The sequence below is a fragment of the Triticum urartu genome, chromosome 4 (assembly GCF_003073215.2).
Source record: "Triticum urartu cultivar G1812 chromosome 4, Tu2.1, whole genome shotgun sequence".
NCBI classification, from domain to species: Eukaryota; Viridiplantae; Streptophyta; class Magnoliopsida; order Poales; family Poaceae; genus Triticum; species Triticum urartu.
Window position 1 is genome coordinate 458,407,516 of NC_053025.1, and position 11,516 is coordinate 458,419,031.

The window sequence follows — 11,516 nt, forward strand, 5'->3', positions numbered from 1 at the left end:
GGAGCCAAAACCCTAATTCCACCGCCGTAACTTTCTGTATCCACGAGATCCCATCTTGGGGCCTGTTCCGGAGCTCCCCTCGAGGGGGCATCGATCACGGAGGGCTTCTACATCAACACCATAGCCTCTCCGATGAAGTGTGAGTAGTTTACCTCAAACCTTCGGGTCCATAGTTATTAGCTAGATGGCTTCTTCTCTCCTTTTGGATCTCAATACAAAGTTCTCCCCCTCTCTTGTGGAGATCTATTCGATGTAATCTTCTTTTACGGTGTGTTTGTTGAGACCGATGAATTGTGGGTTTATGATCAAGTTTATCTATGAACAATATTTGAATCTTCTCTGAATTCTTTTATGTATGATTGGTTATCTTTGCAAGTCTCTTCGAATTATCAGTTTGGTTTGGCCTACTAGATTGATCTTTCTTGCAATGGGAGAAGTGCTTAGCTTTGGGTTCAATCTTATGGTGTCCTTTCCCAGTGACAGTAGGGGCAGCAAGGCACGTATTGTATTGTTGCCATTGAGGATAACAAGATGGGGTTTTCATCATATTGCATGAGTTTATCCCTCTACATCATGTCATCTTGCTTAAGGCGTTACTTTGTTCTTATGAACTTAATACTCTAGATGCATGCTGGATAGCGGTCGATGTGTGGAGTAATAGTAGTAGATGCAGGCAGGAGTCGGTCTACTTGTCTCGGACGTGATGCCTATATACATGATCATACCTAGATATTCTCATACTATGCTCAATTCTGTCAATTGCTCAACAGTAATTTGGTCACCCACTGTAAAATACTTATGTTCTTGAGAGAAGCCACTAGTGAAACCTATGGCCCCCGGGTCTATCTTCATCATATTAATCTTCCAACACTTAGTTATTTTCATTGCCTTTTCTTTTACTTCGCATCTTTATCATAAAAATACCAACAAATATTATCTTATCATATATATCAGATCTCACTCTCGTAAGTGACCGTGTAGGGATTGACAGCCCCTTATCACGTTGGTTGCGAGGATTTATTTGTTTTGTGCAGGTGCGAGGGACTCGCGCTTAGCCTCCTACTGGATTGATACCTTGGTTCTCAAAAATTGAGAGAAATACTTACGCTACTTTGCTGCATCACCCTTTCCTCTTCAAGGAAAAACCAACGCAGTGCTCAAGAGGTAGCAAGAAGGATTTCTGGCGCCATTGCCGGGGAGGTCTACGCAAAAGTCAACATACCAAGTACCCATCACAAACCCTTATCTCCCGCATTACATTATTTGCCATTTGCCTCTCGTTTTCCTCTCCCCCACTTCACCCTTGCTGTTGTATTCGCCCTCTCTCTCTCTCTATCTATCCTCCTCTCTCTCTATTTGCCTCTTTTTGCCCGTTCCTCGTTTGCTTGTGTGTTAGATTGCTTGCTTGTCACAATGGCTCAAGATAACACTAAATTATGTGACTTTACCAATACCAACAACAATGATTTTATTAGCACTCCCATTGCTCCTCTTACCGATGCTGAATCTTGTGAAATTAATGCTGCATTGCTGAATCTTGTCATGAAAGATCCGTTTTCCGGCCTTCCTAGTGAAGATGCCGCTACCCATCTAAATAGCTTCGTTGATTTGTGTGATATGCAAAAGAAGAAAGATGTTGACAATTCCTTTTTCGCTTAGAGATCGTGCTAAAGCTTGGTTTTCGTCTTTGCCTAAAAATAGTATTGATTCTTGGAATAAGTGCAAAGATGCTTTTATCTCTAAGTATTTTCCTCCCACTAAGATCATCTCTCTTAGAAACTATATTATGAATCTTAAGCAACTTGATCATGAACATGTTGCACAAGCTTGGGAGAGGATGAAATTAATGATACATAATTGCCCAACACATGGTTTGAATTTGTGGATGATTATATAAAAAATTTATGCCGGATTGAATTTTGCTTCTAGAAATCTTTTAGATTCGACCGCGGGAGGCACTTTTATGGAAATCACTTTAGGAGAAGCTACTAAACTCCTAGATAATATTATGGTTAATTATTCTCAGTGGCACACTGAAAGATCTACTAATAAGAAAGTGCATGCGATAGAAGAAATTAATGTTTTGAGTGGAAAGATGGATGAACTTATGAAATTATTTGCTAATAAAAGTGTTTCTTCTGATCCTAATGATATGCCTTTGTCTACTTTGATTGAGAATAATAATGAATCTATGGATGTGAATTTTGTTGGTAGGAACAATTTTGGTAACAACGTGTACAGAGAAAACTTTAATCCTAGGCCTTATCCTAGCAATTCCACTAATAATTATGGTAATTCCTACAACAATTCTTATGGAAATTATAATAAGATGCCCTCTAATATTGAATCTAATATTAAAGAATTTATTACTTCGCAAAAGAATTTCAATGCTTTGATTGAAGAAAAATTGCTTAAGATTGATGAGTTGGCTAGGAACGTTGATAGAATTTCTCTTGATGTTGATTCTTTGAAACTTAGATCTATTCCACCTAAGCATGATATCAATGAGTCTCTCAAAGCCATGAGAATTTCCATTGATGAGTGCAAAGAAAGAACCGCTAGGATGCGTGCTAAGAAAGATTCCTTTATAAAAGCGTGTTCTTTTAGTTTCCATGATAATAAAGATGAAGATTTAAAAGTTATTGATGTGTCCCCATTAAATCTTTGTTTTGCAATATGATTCTTGATAATGATGGGACTGAATATGATCCACCTTTACCTATAAGACGTTCCAAAAATTCGGAGCTTTTAGATCGTGATGCTAAATTTGATAAAAGTGGGATTGAAGAGATCAAAACTCTTGATGTTAATGAACTACTATTTTGGATTTCAAGGAATTTAATTATGATAATTGCTCTTTGATAGATTTTATTTCCTTGTTGCAATCCGTGCTAAATTCTCCTCATTCTTATAGTCAAAATAAAGCTTTTACCAAACATATCGTTGATGCTTTGATGCAATCCTATGAAGAAAAACTTGAGTTAGAAGTTTCTATCCCTAGAAAACTTTATGATGAGTGGGAACCAACTATTAAAATTAAAATTAAAGATCATGAATGCTATGCTTTGTGTGATTTGGGTGCTAGTGTTTCCACGATTCCAAAGACTTTGTGTGATTTGTTAGGTTTCTGTGATTTTGATGATTGCTCTTTAAACTTGCACCTTGCGGATTCCAATATTAAGAAACCTATGGGAAGAATTAATGATGTTCTTATTGTTGCAAATAGGAACTATGTGCCCGTAGATTTTATTGTTCTTGATATAGATTGAAATCCTTCATGTCCTATTATTCTTGGTAGACCTTTCCTTAGAACGATTGGTGCAATTATTGATATGAAGGAAGGAAATATTAGATTCCAATTTCCGTTAAGGAAATGCATGGAACACTTTCCTAGGAAGAAAATTAAATTACCTTATGAATCTATTATGAGATCCACTTACGGATTGCCTACCAAAGATGGCACTACCTAGATCTATCCTTGCTGTTTATGCCTAGCTAGGGGCGTTAAACGATAGCGCTTGTTGGGAGGCAACCCAATTTTATTTTTATTCCTTTCTTTTTGCTCATGTTTAGTAATAAATAATTTATCTTGCCTCCGCTTTGGTTGTGTTTTTTGTGTTTAATTAGTGTTTGTGCCAAGTAGAACCATTGGGAAGACTTGGGGAAAGTCTTGTTAATCTTGCTGTAAAAAAAACAGAAACTTTAGCGCTCACGAGAACTGCTGACATTTTTATTAAGAAAGTGCCATTTAGTTAATTATTTTTGAAGATGATTAATAGATAAATTCCTCACGTCCAGCAATTTATTTTAGAATTTTTGGGGTTCCAGATCTTGCACTAGCTACAGATTACTACAGACTGTTCTGTTTTTGACAGATTCTGTTTTTCATGTGTTGTTTGCTTATTTTGATGAATCTATGGCTAGTAAAATAGTTTATAAACCATAAAGAAGTTGGAATACAGTAGGTTTAACACCAATATAAATAAAGAATGGGTTAATTACAGTACCTTGAAGTGGTCTTTTGTTTTCTTTCGCTAACGGAGCTCACGAGATTCTCTACTTTAAGTTTTGTGTTGTGAAGTTTTCAAGTTTTGGGTAAGGATTTGATGGATTATGGAACAAGGAGTGGCAAGAGCCTAATATTGGTGATTCCCATAGCACCCCCCAATATAATCTAAGGACACCAAAAAGCCAAAGCTTGGGGATGCCCCGGAAGGCATCCCCTCTTTCGTCTACTTCCATCGGTAACTTTACTTGGAGCTATATTTTTATTCACCACATGATATGTGTTTTGCTTGGAGCGTCTTGTATGATTTGAGTCTTTGATTTTTAGTTTACCACAATCATCTTTTCTGTACACACCTTTTGAGAGAGACACACATGATTCGGAAATTATTAGAATACTCTATGTGCTTCACTTATATCTTTTGAGTTATATAGTTTTGCTCTAGTACTTCACTTATATCTTTTAGAGCACGGTGGTGGATTTGTTTTATAGAAACTATTGATCTCTCATGCTTCACTTATATTATTTTGAGAGTCTTAAATAGCATGGTAATTTGCTTAAATAATCCTAATATGCTAGGTATTCAAGATTAGTAAAAACTTTCTTATGAGTGTTTTGAATACTAAGAGAAGTTTGATGCTTGATGATTGTTTTGATATATGGATGTAGTGATATTAAAGTTGTGCTAGTTGAGTAGTTGTGAATTTGAGAAATACTTGTGTTGAAGTTTGCAAGTCCCGTAGCATGCATGTATGGTAAATGTTATGTAACAAATTTGAAACATGAGGTGTTCTTTGATTGTCTTCCTTATGAGTGGCGGTCGGGGATGAGCGATGGTCTTTTCCTACCAATCTATCCCCCTAGGAGCATGCGCGTAGTGCTTGGTTTTTGATGACTTGTAGATTTTTGCAATAAGTATGTGAGTTCTTTATGACTAATGTTGAGTCCATGGATTATACACACTTTCACCCTTCCATCATTGCTAGCCTCTTCGGTACCGTGCATTGCCCTTTCTCACATTGAGAGTTGGTGCAAACTTCGCCGGTGCATCCAAACCCCGTGATATGATACGCTCTTTCACACATAAACCTCCTTATATCTTCCTCAAAACAGTCGCCATACCTACCTATTATGGCATTTCCATAGCCATTCCGAGATATATTGCCATGCAACTTTCCACCATCCCGTTTATCATGACACATTCATCATTGTCATATTGCTTTGCATGATCATGTAGTTGACATTGTATTTTTGGCAAAGCCACCATTCATAATTCTTTCATACATGTCACACTTGATTCATTGCATATCCCGGTACACCGCTAGAGGCATTCATATAGAGGCATACCTTGTTCTAGTATCGAGTTGTAATCATCGAGTTGTAAATAAATAGAAGTGTGATGATCATCATTTAATAGAGCATTGTCCTGATAAAAAAAGAGAAAGTCCAAATAAAAAAGGAAGGCCCAAAAAAAGAGAAATGAAAAGGGACAATGCTACTATCTTTTTTTCCCACACTTGTGCTTCAAAGTAGCACCATGATCTTCATGATAGAGAGTCTCTTGTTCTGTCACTTTCATAGACTAGTGGGAATTTTTCATTATAGAACTTGGCTTGTATATTCCAACAATGGGCCTCTTCAAGTGCCCTAGGTCTTCATGATCAAGCAAGTTGGATGCACACCCACTAGTTTCTTTTGTTGAGCTTTCATACATTTATAGCTCTAGTGCATCCGTTGCATGGCAATCCCTACTCCTTACATTAACATCAATCGATGAGCATATCCATAGCTCATTGATTAGCCTCGTTGACGTGAGACTTTCTCCTTTTTTGTCTTCTCCACATAACCCCCATCATTATACTCTATTCCACCCATAGTGCTATATCCATGGCTCACGCTCATGTATTGCGTGAAGGTCTATAAAGTTTGAGATTACTAAAGTATGAAACAATTGCTTGGCTTGTCATCGGGGTTGTGCATGATGAGAGCATTCTTGTGTGACGAAAATTGAGCATGACTAAACTATATGATTTTGTAGGGATGAACTTTCTTTGGCCATGTTATTTTGAGAAGACATAATTGCTTAGTTAGTATGCTTGAAGTATTATTATTTTTATGTCAATATTAAACTTTTGTCTTGAATCTTTCGGATCTGAATATTCATGCCACAATTAATAAGAATTACATTGAAATTATGCCTAGTAGCATTCCGCATCAAAAATTCTGTTTTTATCATTTACCTACTCGAGGACGAGCGGGAATTAAGCTTGGGGATGCTTGATACGTCTCCAACATATCTATAATTTTTGATTGCTCCATGCTATATTGTCTACTGTTTTGGACATTATTGGGCTTTATTATCCACTTTTATATTATTTTTGGGACTAACCTACTAACCGGAGGCCCAGCCCAGAATTGCTGTTTTTTCCCTATTTTAGGGTTTCGAAGAAAAGGAATATCAAACGGAGTCCAAACGGAATGGAACCTTCGGGAACGTGATTTTCGGAACGAAAAAGATCCAGGAGGCTTGGACCCTACGTAAAGCAACCAACACGGAGGCCACGAGGTAGGGGGCGCGTCTACCCCCCCCCCCCCCCCCCCCCCCCCCCCCCCCCCCCCCCCCCCCCCCCCCCCCCCCCCCCCCCCCGGCGCGCCCTCCACCCTCGTGGGCCCCCTGTTGCTCCACCGACGTACTGCTTCCTCCTGTATATACCTACGTACCCCCAAACGATCAGATATGGAGCCAAAACCCTAATTCCACCACCATAACTTTCTGTATCCACGAGATCCCATCTAGGGGCCTGTTTCGGAGCTCCGCCGAAGGGGGCATTGATCACGGAGGGCTTCTATATCAACACCATAGCCTCTCCGATGAAGTGTGAGTAGATTACCTCAGACCTTCGGGTCCATAGTTATTAGCTAGATGGCTTCTTCTCTCTTTTTGGATCTCAATACAAAGTTCTCCCCCTCTCTTGTGGAGATCTATTCGATGTAATCTTCTTTTGCGATGTGTTTGTTGAGACCGGTGAATTGTGGGTTTATGATCAAGTTTATCTATGAACAATATTTGAATCTTCTCTGAATTATTTTATGTATGATTGGTTATCTTTGCAAGTCTCTTCGAATTATCAGTTTGGTTTGGCCTACTAGATTGATCTTTCTTGCAATGGGAGAAGTGCTTAGCTTTGGGTTCAATCTTATGGTGTCCTTTCCCAGTGACAGTAGGGGCAGCAAGGAACGTATTGTATTGTTGCCATCGAGGATAACAAGATGGGTTTTTCATCATATTGCATGAGTTTATCCCTCTACATCATGTCATCTTGCTTAAGGCGTTACTTTGTTCTTATGAACTTAATACTCTAGATGCATGCTGGATAGCAGTCGATGTGTGGAGTAATAGTAGTAGATGCAGGCAGGAGTCGGTCTACTTGTCTCTGATGTGATGCCTATATACATGATCATACCTAGATATTCTCATAACTATGCTCAATTCTGTCAATTGCTCAACAGTAATTTGTTCGCCCATCGTAAAATACTTATGCTCTTGAGAGAAGCCACTAGTGAAACCTATGGCCCCCCGGGTCTATCTTCATCATATTAATCTTCCAACACTTAGTTATTTTCGTTGCCTTTTATTTTACTTTGCATCTTTATCATAAAAATACCAAAAAATATTATCTTATCATATCTATCAGATCTCACTCTCGTAAGTGACCGTGTAGGGATTGACAACCCCTTATCGCGTTGGTTGCGAGGATTTATTTGTTTTGTGCAGGTGCGAGGGACTCGCGCGTAGCCTCCTACTGGATTGATACCTTGGTTCTAAAAAACTGAGGGAAATACTTACGCTACTTTGCTGCATCACTCTTTCCTCTTCAAGGGAAAACCAACGCAGTGCTCAAGAGGTAGCACAAATCCTAATCTCGATCTATGCCAACTCAACAAACACCATCGGAGACACCTGTAGAGCTTCTTTATAATCACCCAGTTACGTTGTGACGTTTGATAGCACACTAAGTGTTCCTCCGGTATTCGGGAGTTGCATAATCTCATAGTCATAGGAACATGTATAAGTTATGGAGAAAGCAATAGCAATAAAGCTAAACAATCATTTATGCTAAGCTAATGGATGGGTCTTGTCCATCACATCATTCTCTAATGATGTGATCCCGTTCATCAAATGACAACACATGTCTATGGCTAGGAAACTTAACCATCTTTAATTAACGAGCTAGTCAAGTAGAGGCATACTAGGGACACTCTGTTTGTCTATGTATTCACACATGTACTAAGTTTCCGGTTAATACAATTCTAGCATGAATAATAAACATTTATCATGATATAAGGAAACATAAATAACAACTTTATTATTTCCTCTAGGGCATATTTTCTTCACCATTAGGCCCAATAACTTTCTCGGGTGGTTCCGGTAACCTCCCGGCACTCCGAAAAATCCCCGATCTTCTTCGGAATGATTCCGGTGTCCGTATATAACCTTCCAATATATCAATCTTTACCTCTAGAACATTTCGAGACTCTTCGTCGTGTCCATGATCTCATCTGGGACTCCGAACAAACTTCGGTCATCAAAAACACATAACTCATAATACAAATCATCACCGAACGTTAAGCGTGCGAACCCTACGGGTTAGAGAACTATGTAGACATGACCGAGACACATCTCCGGGCAATAACCAATAGCGAAACCTGGATGCTCATATTGGCTCCTACATATTCTACGAAGATCTTTATCGGACAAACCTCATAACAACATACGCCATTCCCTTTGTCATCGGTATGTTACTTGCCCGAGATTCGATCACCGGTATCATCATACCTAGTTCAATCTCATTACCGGCAAGTCCCTTTACTCGTTCCGTAATGCATCATCCCGCAACTAACTCATTAGTCACATTTCTTGCAAGGCTTATAGTGATGTGCATTACCGAGAGGGCCCAGAGATACCTCTCCGATACTCAGAGTGACAAATCATAATCTCGATCTATGCCAACTCAACAAACACCTTTGGAGACAGTTGTAGAGCATCTTTATAATCACCCAGTTACGTTGTGACGTTTGATAGCACACAAGGTGTTCCTCCGGTATTCGGGAGTTGCATAATCTCATAGTCAGAGGAATATGTATAAGTCATGAAGAAAGCAATAACAATAAAACTAGACGATCATAATGCTAAGATAACGGATGGGTCTTGTCCATCACATTATTCTCTAATGATGTGATCACGTTCATCAAATGACAACACATGTCTATGGTCAGGAAACTTAACCATCTTTGATTAACGAGCTATTCAAGTAGAGGCATACTAGGGACACTCTGTTTGTCTATGTATTCACACATGTACTAAGTTTCCGGTTAATAAAATTCTAGCATGAATAATAAACATTTATCATGATATAAGTAAATATAAATAACAACTTTATTATTGCCTCTAGGGCATATTTCCTTCAGTAATAGTAGTAGATGCAGGCAGGAGTCGGTCTACTTGTCTCGGACATGATGCCTATATACATGATCATTGCCTTGAATATTGTCATAACTATGCGCTTTTCTATCAATTGCTAAGAGTAATTTGTTCACCCACCGTATGCTATGTATTTGAGAGAGAAGCCTCCATTGAAAAATATGCCCCCGGGTCTACCTTTATCATATTATAAAATACAAAATACCGTTGTTTCAATTTTATTTCTTTTATTTTTTTGCAATTTATCTATCTACTACTACAAGATTTGATGCTTGCAAATAACGAGTTCAAGGGGATTGACAAACCTCTTGCCCGCATTGGGTGCAAGTATTTGCTTTTGTGTGTGCAAGTGTTGTTCACGAGGCTTTGCGTGATTCTCCTATTGGTTCGATAAATCTTGGTTCTCACTGAGGGAAATAGTTATCTCTACTGTACTGCATCTCCCCTCCTCTTCGAGGAAAATCCCAATGCAATTCAAGCGCTCTGACATCAAGGAGGTAAAGAAGGCCGAGAGGTTTAATATGTTGGTGGCGGCAATAAGCTCAACCTCGAACAGAAGATAGAGACCGCGGCCGCTTCAGAGGATAGGAAGATGTTGAACTTGAAGATGAGGGATTTGGATTGCGATACAAGGATGATCGTGCAAGATGTTTGTATTAGGTTGTTGAAGCGCATGACAGCCGAGCTGCAGGCGGCCGAGAAAGAGGCGGATAGTGAGGAGGAGCCAGCCCCGGAGTGAGCGTGGAAGCTCGGATAGCCGGTCCAACAGGGCAAAAAATGCACGGACTGTCGAACTGAAATTCTTTTGTGATCGGGAATGTAAAAACTATGCATACTTGCCCCCTTTTTTGGTTGTTTTCGGACACTATGTGGTCGGGCACGCGCTATGTGATCTGGTGCTATGCGTTTGAATTTGAAACTGGCCGGATCTAGGTGATGAAGTCAAATCCAGCTGATCTCGGATAGGGGGTCCCAAGCTGGTAGCCTTGGTACGATGATATCAGAAGACACATGGATTTGCCCATATTCGGGCTCTCTTGGAAAGATAATACCCTATGTCATGCTTGATTGTATTGATTTCGAGGGAGTACAAGTTACAGATTAGTTTGCCACAGATCATGTTTGTATGAGTTGTATGATTACAATGATCTCTCGACTAGCCTAGTCTCAGCTTATATAATGTATCGGAGGCTTATGATAACAGGAGTCCTAGTCGGCTGCATTGGTAGAAGAGTCATCGTCTTGTGTGTCAAGTCTGAATCTTACTTGTATACGTCATTGGCTGCCTGAAGTGGCCTGGGACAGAACCGGCAAAAGGAGTCAGGCGCGGCCCACCTGGCGAGAGTCGACATGATAAGCATCCCCTGATCTAGAACACCATCACTAGGTAGAAGTTTAGGGGATGCGGTTGGATGTCCAGCTCCTAAATCACTATCAGCGAACTGATTTTTGTCTGTCCGTGAATAGATACTGATACAGTGTCTGATTTAGCGGACCGATATAGATACCGTGTCCGATTTAACGGTCACCATTGGAGATGCCATAAAGCCCAGCAGCCTGGTGAGAGTCGACCAGCGGCAGAAGATAAGCGTGGAACTAAGAAAAGCTTTTTCTTCACCTCAACGGGAGGGGTACCTCAGGATAATCCCTCGTTCATTGTTGCTTCCTTGAAGAAGTGTCGTATCAGTTGGAGCATCACCCGAAAGATTTGCACGGCAAAACCCTCAGTGGCGTGTGGGGCGTAGTCGTTTCTCGATTTTCTGCTGATTATGGTTCAGGGTAGGTTAGCGTGAGGTGCGCTTAGTGCGTTTCTGCAAAGCTGTTATACATCCCAGCAAACCACATTTTTGCTTTCCATAAAGCAGGGCGCATAGGCTTTGTCCATAAAATTGCCCATTCTGTCTTCTTTCTTTTTCTTTTTTCTTTTCTGAACAAGAGAGGAGAGAGGGGTCCAAGCTGCATTAATAATGACTAATGAGGCGGTGGAATACAGCAACATACGAAAGGACCCAAAACAAACAAGCCACT